Source organism: Paramisgurnus dabryanus, chromosome 16 (genome assembly GCF_030506205.2).
Source record: "Paramisgurnus dabryanus chromosome 16, PD_genome_1.1, whole genome shotgun sequence".
Taxonomy (NCBI): domain Eukaryota; kingdom Metazoa; phylum Chordata; class Actinopteri; order Cypriniformes; family Cobitidae; genus Paramisgurnus; species Paramisgurnus dabryanus.
Genome location: NC_133352.1, coordinates 581,169 through 597,054, shown reverse-complemented (window position 1 = coordinate 597,054; position 15,886 = coordinate 581,169).

Sequence of the window (15,886 nt, the reverse complement as noted above, 5' to 3'; positions counted from 1 at the left end):
CTTATTTTTTATAATTTATTTTGTACAATTCAGCAAAACTACACAGGCATGCCCTTAAAGGTCTTAAGGTCCCAAATCGCTTGAACCCGACTCAATGGCCTTGTAATTCAACTAAACACGGCCATTTCTGAATTGTATTTTACGGTATAAATCTGAAAAACTAATTCTCATTAACAAATTATCAGATTGACTTAACATTAAGGATGTGACATGTTTGTCCTATAGGTGCACCTGTGTGTAAGCTACATAGTCTGTCTGAACCGTTTCTGACCATCTCTTACGTTTTTCTGGATGCGATGTGGTGTATCAGCCTGATCGACGACATCTGACATGTTGTATGTGCTTTAATGCTCGAAACCCGGTAAACGCTGCTTGCAGCTTTAATTATTATTATTTTTATTATTTTTCTTCTGCCGTAAAACGGATCGTGCAGACCAAACCGTAAGGCCTAGAGACTTGAGACTTGGCCAAATGCTAGGTCTCATTCGTGCGCGAAGTTGACAGAGTGTCATCCCAATCGGCCTATGGGGGGCGCTACAGCGATGGCAAACGCGTTGATGCTCATAACTTCCACAATTCTTGTCCAAATGTCAAGTGTCTTATATCCCTGGATTCCTTGCGTCAAGACGAACAAAATGTATATCTCCGATTTCATTTCCGTCATTAAAAATTTTCCGCTATTTTCGATTTTGTCGAAAAAAATAAAAACGAACTAGTCCTAGGTTTTTCGCTCGATCGGAATCGTTTCGGTGCTAAAATGTTCCTTAGAGTTCGAATATCAATAATTATTGAAAAAACTGTTGAACTTTCGACTCACGGTCGACATGCCACGCCCAAACGTCTGAAGTGTGCGCAGCCACTAGGGATTTATTGGCTATAACTGCGGACAGGAATGAAGTATCAACACGACACTTGGCACTTGTGATGACAGTCATGGCCTGAGGTGGCATGCGTCGTTTCGTCACAGCGCCACCTAGTGGTCAGACGAATCATTTAAACGCTTATAACTTAGGCTGAGTTTAATGTATTTTCATGCAACTTTTTTCTTTGGAGTCCTGAATTGTTGCCGAGTCCAACGATATCAAGCATGCCAGGTTTTGCTTTACGGTTGGTTCTGCACAGGAAAATAGCGCTTAAAAAACAAGCGCGAATAACTCCGCGAGGGTTATTCCGATCGACTCGAAACGACCATAGGAAGAACATTGTATTACCTTCTGAACAAAAAGTTCTATTGGCGTTATGTTAAAATTTCCATCAGAAATGGCCGAAAATTGCAAAAAACGAAAAATTACCTCAAAATTTTGTGTTTTTACACATAAATGGATATAACTCCGCAACGAAATGATATTTTTTCACCAGATTTGATACGCTGATGTCTGAGCACAAGCTGAGGCAATACAAAAAAAATGGTATGCCTGCACCACTAGTTGGCCTCATAATTTAACAAAACCTATGACATTGAGCAAACCCAATGGTCATACAACTGTTTTTTCAATAAACTAAAGTGTACAGCCATGATACTAGCTAGATGTAACACAGTCATGACCTGAGATTCCATGCACGAGTTTGTCATAGCGCCACCTAGTGGTAATTTGTTATTTTCACTTAAAAATACTGTAACCTTACCTTTAAAATCATGAGTCATCATGGATTATTCCTTTCATGGCTTTGAGTATAATCATTGGTGGATTGCAAGTCACTCCCTAGCAAGCAATGAGAATACCCTAGCAACCATTTAGCAAGAGCTGTATCTCTGTATCAGAACATCGTAGAGACATGGGGTTCAGTTCTTTTGACTCATTAACACTATTTTAAAATTTTGTGACCCGAGTTTTGCCAATGCAAGCACCACAAACATTTCTTTCATTGTTCCATTTGTCAATGTTCCGTGAGAAGAGAGGGAGACATTTCACTGAATGATAGCACTTTTTTGCTGATACTTTGAAGACGTGTGTCTGGTATCTTATTTTTCATCATTTATTTTGTACAATGCAGCAAATCTACACAGCCATGCCCTTAAAGGTCTTAATGTCCCAAATCGCTTGAACCCCGGTAATCACTGCTTGCAGCTATATTTCTTTTTTTTATTTTTCTTCTGCCGTAAAACGGATCGTGCAGACCAAACCGTAAGGCCTAGAGACTTGAGACTTGGCCAAATGGTAGGTCTCATTCGTGCGCGAAGATGACAGAGTGTCACCCCAATCGGCCTATGGGTGGCGCTATAGCGATAACAAACGCGTTGATGCTCATAACTCCCAGAATTCTTGTCCAAATGTCAAGTGTCTTATATCCCTGGATTCCTTGCGTCAAGACGAACAAAACGTATATCTCCGATTTCATTTCCGTCATGAACATTTTTTCGCTATTTTCGATTTTGTCGAAAAAAATAAAAACGAACTAGTCCTAGGTTTTTTGTCCGATCGGAACCGTTCCAGTGCTGTAATATTCCTTGGAGTGTGAATATGAAAAGTTATCAAAAAAAAGTTGAACTTTATACTCGTCGTCGTCAAGCCACGCCCAAACGCCCCCAATGGGCGGAGCCTCTTGGACTTCAATGGCTGTAACTTGGGATTGGAAAGAGGTATCGAAACCAAATTTGGTACACATATACAGCGGACTATTCTGGGGTCACGTGCAAAAAATTGCATCGCTTGACCACTAGTTGGCGCTATAACACTACTTCAACTTTGAAGAGCTGTAACTAGAGAAATATGGGACCGATCAACTTGAGATTTGGCACGGGTGCTCTTGGTCTAGGGTACTATCTGTGTGAGAAAGGAATTTCGCGTAGCTCAAAAAACATGGCCGCCATCGGCCAATCAAGAAAAAGCAGCTATTGGGCAGGGTTAACGGAGGCCGATCGAAACGAAACGTGGTGGACCTGTTTGTCTCTTGGCCATGAAGGTCTGTGCAGAGTAAGAAAAAATTCGGCCTCCGGGAGGCGCTATCACGTTTTTTCAATGTTTAAGTGATTGTGTATTATGCAGTGTTTCAGATATCAACAATATCTTTATATCATTTAATAGAGCTCCATTTAATGAACAACTTTTCCTCAAGAAGCACTTGTCTCAGTCGAATCGTTTGTTAGATATTCATAATTTTCTCTTAAACCTACTTTTGCGAACTAGTCCTAGGTTTTTTGACCGATCTGAACCAATCCAGTGCTGGAATATTCCTTAGACACTGAATATCAATAATTATCAAAAAAAAGTTGAACTTTGCACTCGTCGTCGCAACACTACGGTCAAAAGTACGAAGAGGCGGGGCCACAAATACTTAAATTGCTATCATTTATGATAGGAATGACATATCAACATGAAACTTGGTACACATATGTATAGACCCATGCTGAGGTCACATGCAAAAAATTGCAGAGATTGTCCATTAGGTGGCGCTATAACTTAAGAACAAATAACCATAACTATAGCATATGTATATGACACATAAATATTTGTCTGACCTACTTGTTATTTTGCACATTACATCTACTTTCAGGTTCTTATAATGGTCTATGAGGATAATTATTTATCTTTGAAAACATGCCACTCAACAGCCAACCAGTATTAACCATGTACGAGTCAAGCCTAATGGTGTGTGATTACAACTAAACTCATGGGACTGTTGGTCTTATGTTTCCAAGTGTCTGTGAGGATTTTTAGTTCATCTTTCTGAAAATCTTTGCATCTAACACAATGTGTGCAAAGTAAACAGTTCTCTAGATCAGTGGTTCTCAACACACCTGCTTCACATAATCAGCACAATAGTAGAGATCTCTATTAACTAAACTGATTGTGTCAGATGAGAGAAACATACAAAATGTGCAGAGCAGTGGTTCTCCAGAAACGGAGTAGAGAACCACTGCTCTATATGTTTATGTTTATATGAAAAAACTATTTTGTGAACTAATACTTGGTTTTTCACTCAACACCACTAAAGCCAATGCAATACAATTTCCTGTAGTCTGTGAGCAAATATGAATGCCAAATTGTTATCACCAATTGTACGTCTTATTCCTTTAGTTGTTTAGCTTTGAATTACAAAAACAACTTTTCAAAACTACTAGAATTTTTTCAGTCAACAACAATAAAATCAGCGCAGTACATTTTTCTGTCCTCTGTGTGTAAAGGTATATCAAATACAAAATGTAATGAATTTGAATACCTGCTTTTGTAAGGATAGATTTCATGTGATGTCACACATTGGTGTAGGTGCCATTTGTACGACTGAATTGCAGCATGTGTGTTTAAAGGAACTCATAAAGATATGGATTAAAGTTTTTCATTATCTCCATTTATTTACATCAGTAGCATTAGGATTCTATTCTACCTTCCATGACATAAACGTGTCCTGACATGATGTATAATACAAAGTTGTTACATTTTTATATGTTATTTTTCAAATATTGCACCAAAAACTTCATGTGATAATGCAATTGGTTATTATTCACATAAATGACCTGCTAGAACCCAACTAAAAAGCAGCACTTTATGAAAGTAACACAGACAAATGCTCACCAGCAAATCTGCTGCAAATCTACTAAATAACATGACATTTGTTATTGACATAATTTGATATTGAAAACATATCTGGATCAGTTATTTATTGGCCCAGCCTAAAATCACATGAAAATAATTGCAGAGCTATACCACTATTTGACAATTTAACATGACAGAGCCTAAAAATGTTTCTATTAAAATATGTAACATTGCTTTATTGTTTCCAAATCCATAAATTAGTATTCTCTTACAATAACACAATAAAAGGATTATATGAAAAATATATACTCTCTGTGTGAAACACAGACCCTCATTAATATACTTAAGAGCATGCTTATCAGGATTTGAGTTAAAAATGTGTCTACCTTTATTTACTTTTAAATATTCAATACTAATTTTATGTTAAATTAATTGTAAAAGGAAAACAATAATTTTAGCCAACAGATGGCAGAAGGTCATCTTCTGCCATCTGCTGGCTAAAATTATTATTTATTATTTAAAATGTATACTCAATGAAATTGTGTTCACAGGTTTCATCAATGGATGCATGATTTAACTTTATGAAGTCAGTATTATTATGTTAAAATAACATTTCATCAATCATTCTGACGGTATCCGTTTTAACAGTCATGTGACATTCGAACATAGGATAAACATTTAAATAGGTTGATGAACTCTTAAAGGACACCAAGCATATGGAGATTGGTCATTTATTTCAAAGTCTTATTTCCTAACCCTGCCATTTCTGCTTCTGTGTGTAAATGCATGTATGTGTTTTAGCTTATTCTTCATCATTGCTGTGTTATAGATTAGCCATATGAGACCTATATCTCTATATCAGAACATCGTAGAGAAATTGTGGTGGGCTGTTTTGTCTCATGTTAACAATTTTTGAAACATTTTGTGTGACAAATCTTGCAACAGCATGCACCACATAATTTTCTCTTCAGAAAATTTACCTAATTGGTAACATGTTAGTATTTCATATTCTAAGTATATTTGATAACAATGCAGCAAATCTAAACAGGCATGCCCTTAAAGGTCTTAAAGGTTCATATAATGAGATTTTTTTAAGATGTAAAATAAATTGTTTGTGTACCCAGAGTGTGTATGTGAAGTGTTATCTCAAAATACTCCACAGATCATTTATTATAGCATGTTAAAATTGACACTTTGTAGGCCTGAGCAAAATTGTGCAGTTTTTGGGTGTTTCCTTTAAAATGCAAATGAGTGGATGAAATGCAAACACTGATCACAATGATGGTGGTTTGTTGTAATTGAAATTCAATTGTGCTCTCGATATTTTTATTTTTTATCTTTTTCATGTTTTCTAGGTTGATATAAGCACTGGGGACCCAATTATAGCACTTACACTTGGAAAAAGTCAGATTTTCACGCTATGACCCCTTTAAGGTCCCAGATCGCTTGAACCCCGCTAATCGCTGCTTGCAGCTATATTTATTATTATTTTTCCGCCATAAAACGCGTCGCCCAGCACAAACCGTAAGTCGTAGAAACTTGCCACTTGGTCAACTGGTTGTATATTAGCAGGCTACTCAGATACAGTGAATCAGCCAAATCGGCCCATAGGTGGCGCTATAGCAATGCCCGACGCGTTGGGGCTCATAACTCCTAAACCGGACATCCTACACTCAAGTGTTTGGTATCATTGTAATCCCTGGCTCCAAACTTAAAAAATGTATATCTCCGATTTCATTTCCGGTATGCACATTTTTTCGCTAATTTGCATAATATGCATTTCAAGCCAAAATGAACTAGTCCTAGGTTTTTCGCCCGATCGGAATCGTTCCAACGCAGGAGAAATCTGTGGAGTGAGTAGGTAAATAATTATCGAACAGAATGTGTAATTTCGCTTCAGTGTCACTAAGGGGCGCCAAAATTCAATACCGGAAGTAGACTATCTCCAGGAAAATGGCTATAACTCGTGAACGGTTAGAGATATCTTAACGCGGTTTGGTACACATGTGTATCAGCTCACTCCGGGGTCACAGGAAAAAATACGCGGATTTTGGCCACTAGGTGGCGCTATAATAAGCTTGAGGTCGAAAATGGCTATCACTACACAACCGTAAGCCCGATACACTTCATATTAGGTATGGTGTGTCTTTGTGCAATGTACCATGAGGCTATAGAAGGACATTGGCGTATCTCCAAAAACATGGCCGTCATCGGCCAATGAAGTGTGAGGGCTGATTTGACAGGGTTAACGAAGGTCGATCGGAACGACACTCACTGTGCTTGTTTGTGTACTGCTCCAGAAGGTCTGTAAGAATTATGGTGTCATTTGGCCACTAGGGGGCGTAATACCGTATTTCGGTGCCTGTATCACGTGACGTTTGACATACACACACAAACTTTACATCATATGATAGATCGGTTCATGACGAAAAACTTTGCCTCTTGAAGCGTTGCTGTCAATCAAACGGTTCGTTAGTTATTGGCGATAACGTTCAAACCTACTTTTGCGACCTAGTCCTAGGTTTTTCATCCGATCTGAACCTAACGAAAGCTGATTGATTCTGTGGAGTAGGAATATGAATAATTATCGAAAAAAAGTTGAAATTTGTATTCAAACACGCAAGGAGTGGCCAAAAACCGAACTGGGCGGGGCTTAAAACATTTAAACGGCCATAACTCGAGAGGCGTTTGAGATATCATCATGGGGCTTGAATCATATGTGTAGGCCATCGGTCTAAGGTCGTGATATAAAAAGCCTGCCGATTGGACACTAGATGGCGCTATAACGGGGAAAATAGCACTAAATACTGTGATTATGCAATGGTTGCAACTTTCACGCCTATAACTTTATCTGTGGTCAAGAGATTTTCATGGGAGTTATTTTTTTAGCATCCTGAATTGTTTCCGAGTCCTACGATACCAAGCATGCCAGGTTTCGCCTTACGGTTAGTTCTGCACAGCAAAAATAGCACTTACAAAACATGCGCGAATAACTCTGCGAGGATTATTCCGATCGACTTTAAACGACCATAGGAAGAACATTGCATTACCTTCTGAACAAAAAAGTTTATTGGCGTTATGTTAAAATTTCTATCAGAAATGGCAGAAAATTGCAAAAAACGAAAAATTACCTCAAAATTTTGTGTTTTTTACACATAAATGGTTATACCTCCGCAACGAAATGACATTTTTTCACCAGATTTGATACGCTGATGGCTGAGCAGAGTCTGAGGCAATACCCAAAAAATAATATGCCTGCACCACTCGTTGGCCTCATAATTGAACAAAACCTTTGACATTGAGCGAGCCCAATGGTCTTACAACTGTTTTTTTCACTAAACTAAAGTGTTCAGCCATGATACTAGCTAGATGTAACAAAGTCATGAACTGACGTTGCATGCACAATTTTGTCGTAGCGCCACCCTGTGGTTATTTGTTATTTTCACTTAAAAGTGAGTATAGAGCAGAGAAATTTCACTGAATGAGAGCTGTTTTTTTGCTGATAGCTAATGTATTTAAGGTTGTATCTTCGCCAAACGTATGCGTAATGACACAGTACTTGGTAATTCTGATGGCAGTCAGGACCTGAGGGAGCCTGCAGTTTTGTTGCACCAACACCTAGTGGTCGGAAGCATATTTTAGAAACCTAAATCTTTGGCTGCAGTCACCGTATTTTCATGAGACTTTTTTCACAGGAGTCCTGAATTGTTGCAGAGTCCAACGATACCAAACATGCCAGGTTTTGCCTTATGCTTAGTCCTGGAGTTATCAGAACACAATTAAGGAGGACATTAAATAAGTCAAGCATTATCTTTCTAGCTGTGTTTGCTGTCCACTGTAGGTCCTTGCGGTTTGCTGCGCTGCTGTGTGTGTGCCTTATGTGCACGTCTGCAGTCTGTTTACACCATTGCACCATACCACGACTCAATGGCCTTGTAGTTCAACTAAACACGGCCATTTCTGAATTGTATGTTACGGTATAAATCTGAAAAACTAATTCTCGTTAACAAATTGTCTGAATGACTTAACATTAAGGACGTGACATATTTGTCCTATAGGTGCACCTGTGTGTAAGCATACATAGTCTGTATGAACCGTTTCTGACCATCTCTTTCGTTTTTCTGCATGCGATGTGGTGTATCAGCCTGGTCGACGACGTCTGACGTCTCTGACGTGCTTTAATGCTCGAAACCCGGTAAATGCTGCTTGCAGCTTTAATAAGGGGTTCAAGCCCGTAGGGCTGAAACCCTATTGTAATTGTTAAGATTTTTATTAGGGGTTCAAGCCCGTAGGGCTGAAACCCTATTGTATTTGTATGGATTTTTATTATTAGGGGTTCAAGCCCGTAGGGTTGAAACCCTATTGTAATTGTTAAGATTTTTATTATTAGGGGTTCAAGCCCGAAGGGCTGAAACCCTATTGTATTTGTACTGATTTTTATTATTATTATTATTATTATTATTATTAGGGGTTCAAGCCCGAAGGGCTGAAACCCTATTGTATTTGTACTGATTTTTATTCTTTTTATTATTTTTCTTCTGCCGTGAAACGGATCGTGCAGACCAAACCGTAAGGCCTAGAGACTTGAGACTTGGCCAAATGATAGGTCTCATTCGTGCGCGAAGTTGACAGAGCATGAACCCAATCGGCCTATGGGGGGCGCTACAGCGATGGCAAACGCGTTTAGGCTCATACCTCCCACATTTCTTGTCCAAATGTCAAGTGTCTCATATCCCTGGATTCCTTGCATCAAGACGAACAAAATGTATATCTCCGATTTTATTTCCGCCATAAAAAATTTTCCGCTATTTTCGATTTTGTTGAAAAAAATAAAAACGAACTAGTCCTTGGTTTTTCGCCCGATCGGAATCATTCCAGTGCTAAAATGTTCCTTGGAGTTTGAATATCAATAATTATTAAAAAAAAGTTGAACTTTCGACTCACGGTCAACATGCCACGCCCAAACGTCTGAATTGTGGGCAGGCACTAGAACATTATTGGCTATAACTGGGGACAGGAATGAAGTATCATCACGACACTTGGTACTTGTGATGAGAGTCATGGCCTGAGGTTTCATGCAGCGTTTCGTCACAGCGCCACCTAGTGGTCAGACGAATCAAATAATGCTTATAACTTAGGCTGAGTTTAACGTATTTTCATGCGACTTTTTTCCTTGGAGTCCTGAATTGTTGCCGAGTCCAACCATACCAAGCATGCCAGGTTTTGCTTTACGGTTGGTTCTGCACAGGAAAATAGCACTTAAAAAACACGCGCGAATAACTCCGCGAGGGTTATTCCGATCGACTCGAAACGACCATAGGAAGAACATTGTATTACCTTCTGAACAAAAAGTTCTATTGGCGTTATGTTAAAAATTCCATCAGAAATGGCCGAAAATTACAAAAAACGAAATATTACCTCAAAACTTTGTGTTTTTTACACATAAATGGTTATAACTACGCAACGAAATGATATTTTTTCACCAGATTTGATACGCTGACGTCTGAGCACATTCTGAGGCAATACAACAAAAATGGTATGCCTGCACCACTAGTTGGCCTCATAATTAAACAAAACCTTTGACATTGAGCAAGCCCAATGGTCATACAAATGTTTTTTCACTAAACTAAAGTGTACAGCCATGATACTAGCTAGATGTAACACAGTCATGACCTGAGATTCCATGCACGACTTTGTCATAGCGCCACCTAGTGGTAATTTGTTATTTCACTTAAAAATACTGTAACCTTACATTTAAAATCATGAGTCATCATGGATTATTCCTTTCATGACTTTGAGTATAATCATTGGTGGATTGCAAATCACTCCCTAGCAACCAATGAGAATACCCTAGCAACCATTTAGCAAGAGCTGTATTTCTGTATCAGAACATCGTAGAGACATTGTGTTCGGCTCTTTTGACTCATTAACACTATTTTAATATTTTGTGACCCGAGTTTTGCCAGTGCAAGCACCACAAACATTTCCTTCAGTGTTCTATTTGTCAATGTTCTGTGAGAAGAGAGGGAGACATTTCACTGAATGATAGCACTTTTTTGCTGATAACTTTGAACACGTGTGTCTGGTAGCTTATTTTTCATCATTTATTTTGTACAATGCAGCAAATCTACACAGCCATGCCCTTAAAGGTCTTAATGTCCCAAATCGCTTGAACCCCGGTAATCGCTGCTTGCAGCTATATTTATTATTATTATTATTATTTTTATTATTTTTCTTCTGCCGTAAAACGGATCGTGCAGACCAAACCGTAAGGCCTAGAGACTTGAGACTTGGCCAAATGGTAGGTCTCATTCGTGCGCGAAGATGACAGAGTGTCATCCCAATCGGCCTATGGGGGGCGCTACAGCGATGGCAAACGCGTTGATGCTCATAACTTCAACAATTCTTGTCCAAATGTCAAGTGTCTTATATTCCTGGATTCCTTGCGTCAAGACGAACAAAATGTATATCTCCGATTTCATTTCCGTCATTAAAAATTTTCCGCTATTTTTGATTTTGTCGAAAAAAATAAAAACGAACTAGTCCTAGGTTTTTCGCTCGATCGGAATCGTTTCGGTGCTAAAATGTTCCTTGGAGTTCGAATATCAATAATTATTGAAAAAAAGTTGAACTTTCGACTCACGGTCGACATGCCACGCCCAAACGTCTGAAGTGTGCGCAGCCACTAGGGATTTATTGGATATAACTGCGGACAGGAATGAAGTATTAACACGACACTTGGTACTTGTGATGACAGTCATGGCCTGAGGTGGCATGCGTCGTTTCGTCACAGCGCCACCTAGTGGTCAGACGAATCATTTAAACGCTTATAACTTAGGCTGAGTTTAACATATTTTCATGCAACTTTTTTCTTTGGAGTCCTGAATTGTTGCCGAGTCCAACGATACCAAGCATGCCAGGTTTTGCTTTACGGTTGGTTCTGCACAGGAAAATAGCGCTTAAAAAACACGCGCGAATAACTCCGCGAGGGTTATTCCGATCGACTCGAAACGACCATAGGAAGAACATTGTATTACCTTCTGAACAAAAAGTTCTATTGGCGTTATGTTAAAATTTTCATCAGAAATGGCCGAAAATTGCAAAAAAACGAAAAATTACCTCAAAATTTTGTGTTTTTACACATAAATGGTTATAACTCCGCAACGAAATGATATTTTTTCACCAGATTTGATACGCTGATGTCTGAGCACAGTCTGAGGCAATACAAAAAAAAATGGTATGCCTGCACCACTAGTTGGCCTCATAATTTAACAAAACCTATGACATTGAACAAACCCTATGGTCAAACAACTGTTTTTTCAATAAACTAAAGTGTACAGCCATGATACTAGCTAGATGTAACACATTCATGACCTGAGATTCCATGCACGAGTTTGTCATAGCGCCACCTAGTGGTAATTTGTTATTTTCACTTAAAAATACTGTAACCTTACATTTAAAATCATGAGTCATCATGGATTATTCCTTTCATGGCTTTGAGTATAATCATTGATGGATTGCAAGTCACTCCCTAGCAACCAATGAGAATACCCTAGCAACCATTTAGCAAGCTGTATCTCTGTATCAGAACATCGTAGAGACGTGGGGTTCGGCTCTTTTGACTCATTAACCCTATTTTAACATTTTGTGACCCGAGTTTTGCCATTGCAAGCACCACAAACATTTCCTTCAGTGTTCTATTTGTCAATGTTCCGTGAGAAGAGAGGGAGACATTTCACTGAACGATAGCAATTTTTGCTAATAACTTTGAACACGTGTGTCTGGTATCTTATTTTTCATCATTTATTTTGTACAATGCAGCAAATCTACACAGCCATGCCCTTAATGGTCTTAATGTCCCAAATCGCTTGAACCCCGGTAATCGCTGCTTGCAGCTATATTTAATTATTATTATTTTGCCGTAAAACGGAACGTGCAGCCCAAACCGTAAGGCCTAGAGACTTGAAACTTGGCCAAATGGTAGGACCCAATTTGGGGAGAGGTTGATAGAGTATCAACCCGATTGGCCTATAGGTGGCGCTATAGCGATAACAAACGCGTTGATGATCATAACTACCAAATATCTTGTCCAAATGTCAAGTGTCTTATATCACTGGAATCATTGCGTCAAGACGAACAAAACGTATATCTCCGATTTCATTTCCGTCATGAAATTTTTTTCGCTATTTTCGATTTTGTCGAAAAAAATAAAAACGAACTAGTCCTAGGTTTTTTGTCCGATCGGAACCGTTCCAGTGCTGTAATATTCCTTGGAGTGTGAATATCAAAAGTTATCAAAAAAAAATTGAACTTTCGACTAACCGTCGTAAAGCCACGCCCAAACGCCCCCAATGGGCGGAGCCTCTTGGACTTAAATAGCTATAACTTGGGATTGGAAAGAGGTATCGACACCAAATTTGGTACACATATACAGGGGACTATTCTGGGGTCACCTGCAAAAAATTGCGCCGCTTGACCACTAGTTGGCGCTATAAAACCACCTCAACTTTGAAGGTCTGTAACTATAGAAATATGCGACCGATCAACTTGACCTTTGGCACCGGTGCTCCTGGTCTAGGGTACTATCTATGTCTAAAAGGAATTTCGCGTAGCTCAAAAAACATGGCCGCCATCGGCCAATCAAGAAAAAGCAGGTATTAGACAGGGTCAACGGAGGCCGATCAAAACGAAACGCGTTGGGCCTGTTTGTCTCTTGGCCATGAAGGTCTGTGCAGAGTAAAAAAAAATTCGGCCTGCGGGAGGCGCTATCACGTTTTTTCAGTGTTTAAGTGATTGTGTATTATGCAGTGTTTCAGATATCAAAAAGATCTTTATATCATTTAATAGAGGTACTTATAATGAACAACTTTCCCTCAAGAAGCATTTGTCTCAGTCGAATCGTTTGTTAGATATTCATAATTTTCTTATAAACCTACTTTTGCGAACTAGTCCTAGGTTTTTTGACCGATCTGAACCAATCCAGTGCTGGAATATTCCTTAGACACTGAATATCAATAATTATCAAAAAAAAGTTGAACTTTGCACTCATCGTCGCAATACCACGGTCAAAAGTACGAAGAGGCGGTGCCACAAATACTTAAATGGCCATCATTTATGATAGGAATGAGATATCAACACGAAATTTGGTATACATATGTATAGACCTAGGCCGAGGTCACATGCAAAACATTTCAAAGATTGTCCACGAGGTGGCGCTATAACCTAAGAACAAAGAACGATGACTATAGCATATGTATACGACACATAAATATTTGTCTGACCTACTTGTTATTTTGCACTTAACATCTGCTTTCAGATTCTTATAAGGGTCTATTAGGATAATTACATATCTTAGAAAACATGAGACCAACAGCCAGCCAGCATTAACCATGTACGAGTCCAGTGTAATGGTGTGCGATTACAACTAAACTGATGGGCCTGTTTGTCTTATGTTCTCAAGTGTCTGTGAGGATTTTTGGCTCATCATTCCGGAAATATTTGCATCTAGAACAACGGGTGTTACGTTAACTGTCCCCTAGATCAGTGGTTCTCAAAGTTATTCCTGGAGGCCCACTGCTCTGCACATATACAAAAGTCTTCTATTTTAAACAAATCTACTTTAATCATCAGTAGAGATTTGTATGAACTGAACTGATTGTGTCAGATGAGAGAATCATACAAAATGTGCCGAGCATTGGGTCTCGAGAAACCACTGCGTTTCAATGAGTTGAAAGTACTTCTCTAGATGTTTATGTTTATATGAAAAACTATTTTGTGAATTTACTGTACTATATCTATTTTATTTTATAATCAAATCATCAAAATGTATTAAAACTAATTAAAATCTAATTATCTCCACTTTTGTTTTCAAATTAAAATATGAACAATTTATATATATATATATATATATATATATATATATATATATATATATATATATATATATATATATATATATTAATTTTAGAAACTCATTACTATAATATTACAATCAAATAGTTTAAATTAAAACTTGTTTAAAGGTTGAACTGCAGATTAGTATGGTTTACGTCTAGGCAAATATTCATTTCTACAATTATTTCTGTTCTAATAAAAAAGTTATTATTTTTTTTTCTAGAATATTTACTCTATTAATACATAACTGAGTATTATGTAAGGAGTTACAATCATAAGATGTATAACATTGAAAGAGTTGAATAAGTCCACTAGGTATGGCATCAAATACAACTGCAAATTCCTTAGCAGTTACTGGAATCTTCTAGTGATTGAGGAATTCACAATAATTAAAGAGGTGACCATCATCTTTAAATAACTGCCTCACTAATATTATATTATTATCATACCAATTTCTATAAAATAAGGATCTGTTTCTTGTATAGAATATTCTTGTTTTTCCAAATAACAGATCTATGTGGAGAAAAGTTATGTTTATATATGAGCATCCAAGAAAAACAAACCTGTTTATGGAAACCTGACAGTTTTATGGGAAACTTGTTTATATCAAAATTGTATCGCAAAAAAAATTCCAAACCACCCAATTTCTTAAAAATCATTTCTGGTATGATGTTCCATATACTACCTTTGCAACTTCAGTAACTTTTTATCCACTTATTTTTAAAAACACAGTTAGCAGTATTAAAATCTAGTGAAAAAAATGTATCCTCCTTTCTCAACTGGATTGCATAGAATTGACTTTTTAATGTAGTGCTTCACTGCTGGGTCTGTCGTTCATACGTAGATTACTCAGTTAGCTAGATTTCATTGTTGACGATTTAGCTTCATGTTGAATTATTTGTTTCTTCGAAGGTCATCCTAGAGTTGTTGCTATAGTAACATGTCCGTAAGGTTAAAACTGCTCGGGATTCAAATTCAACTCGTTATAAAAAATGATACATTTAATATTTTAGTAATGTTATTTAAAAAACTATATAATATAAAAAACATAATTAAGACTGTGTTTTAAGGACTAGTCTGAAGAATTAGTAGTTAGTTAGGCCTAATCAGTCTTACTATTTGGATTTAAATATAATTTAAATAATTTTTAAAAAAAATAACGTGATAATTAAAACAGTTGTGTTCAATCGTGAAGATAAAAATGTATGACTAACTTTGAATACTAGTCTTAGAGATTAATGTTACTGACCATTGGTTTAAGTGTAGTTCCAGACTAAAATTTAGGCTTAAGTTTTAGTTGTCTTACTTGAAAATAGCTTACACTGGCCTACCTTTAAATATATCTGGGCAATAGTTTTGTCTTAAGATGTACACCAGTAATGTTTTTTATAAAGTTTGTTTGTAAAAAGTACCTAAATGTTTTTACATAACTAATGGCTAGTCATGCATCAATCTAAACCTGTGGGAAACAACCCAATAAAGTTATAAAGCTTCAAATGTTGTCTTAGAATTTTTCA